Below are 1,350 nucleotides of genomic sequence, written 5' to 3'. Positions count from 1 at the left end.
ACAAAATCGGGGTTTATCATATCCTCATCCCTCATAACCTCCACTTCATCTCCCACATCTTCATTGTTTGTCTCCTCGCTCAACTTTAAAGGTATAGGAATATTCTTATCCAATTTGGTGCCGCTCCTAAGGGTAATGGCATTGATGCTACCCTTAGGATTGGGTTGAGGTTGGGAGGGTAAACTACTTGAGGTTGAAGCTTGTTGGGTATTTTGCGTGGTTGGAGGAGGGAGAGTCAAACGGGAGAGGGCATCGGCTATTGTAGCCATATATGCTTCTTGTTTCTTGTGGAACTCTCATTGTTCTTGCATGAAGGTGTGAATTGTGTCATTCATGTGAGGTTGGTTGGAGGGAAGGGCTTGGTTAACTTAAGGAGGGCTAGGCCTACTATGTGGGTGTTGGTATTTCCCTTGAGGTTGAGATTGTGGGGGTTGTTGGTATTGTGGTTGACCTTGGGGTTGTTGATAGTAGTAGACTTGAGCGTTTTGGTTGGGATGAGCTTGAGGAGCTTGGTTCCACCTTTGGTTTGAGTTATCCCTCTACCCTTGGTTTTGGTTTCCTCCATGTTGGTTGGATCCTTGGTTATAATTTGGCTTTTGTGGGTAAGAGTTAGCTACCGCCAATGTAGTGTCCTCTTGGAGCTGAGGACACTCATCGGTGTAATGAGTGTTACACGCACAAACACCACATACCCTTGGTGGTCCTTCGATCCTTTGAGGTATAGGTTGAGCACTTATCAAAGCTTGAGGAATTTGTTGCCCTTGGGTGAGTTGTCGCAACATAATTGTCATTTCACCAAGGGTCTTGGTCAAAATAGCATCTCCGGAGGGAGAAATTTCATTCACAGCTTTCGATTATGGGCTCCTCGCCCTTGAGTGCTGAGTTGAGTCTGCCAAGTCTGATATAACTTCCATGCCTCCGCAGCGGTCTTGTTCTTAGTCAATGAACCTCCATTCGCAGCGTCTAGGAGAAGCTTGTCTTGGTGATGCATTCCTTGACAGAAATAACTGATAAGAACCAGCTCATCAATCCTATGGTGAGGGCAAGCCTCTAGAAACTTCTTGAATCTCTCCCAATACTCATACAAGGTCTCCCCATCCCGTTGCACAATGTAAGAAATCTCTCTCCATAACTTGTCTGTTTTCTGGGGAGGGTAGAACTTTTCCAAAAACTCTTTACGCAACAAGTCCCAGTTGGATCTAACTTTCCCCGTCTGAGTATAAAACCACTCCTTCGCTTTTCCCTCCAAAGAGAAAGGAAAAGCAAAGACCAACACTGCAGCTTCATCAGCCCCATGTCTTCTTGCAGTTGCACAAGCAACTTGGAAATCCTTGAGATGCTTCAAGGGAT

At 45.6% G+C, this 1,350-nt stretch overlaps 1 non-coding gene across 1 annotated transcript; it reads left to right on the top strand.

Annotated features, from left to right (window-relative positions):
* Positions 1-1,028: 1,028 nt before the first annotated feature.
* LOC148564966 (small nucleolar RNA R71) lies at positions 1,029-1,135 on the top strand. The gene has a single exon (XR_015883910.1). It is a non-coding gene; the product is annotated as a small nucleolar RNA R71 (small nucleolar RNA).
* The last annotated feature ends 215 nt before the right edge of the window (positions 1,136-1,350 follow it).

The sequence above is a fragment of the Arachis ipaensis genome, chromosome B5 (assembly GCF_059453495.1).
Source record: "Arachis ipaensis isolate K30076 ecotype BB chromosome B5, ASM5945349v1, whole genome shotgun sequence".
Classification (NCBI taxonomy): domain Eukaryota; kingdom Viridiplantae; phylum Streptophyta; class Magnoliopsida; order Fabales; family Fabaceae; genus Arachis; species Arachis ipaensis.
Note: the sequence above shows the minus strand (reverse complement) of the source record. Positions and strands in the feature narration are given on the sequence as shown.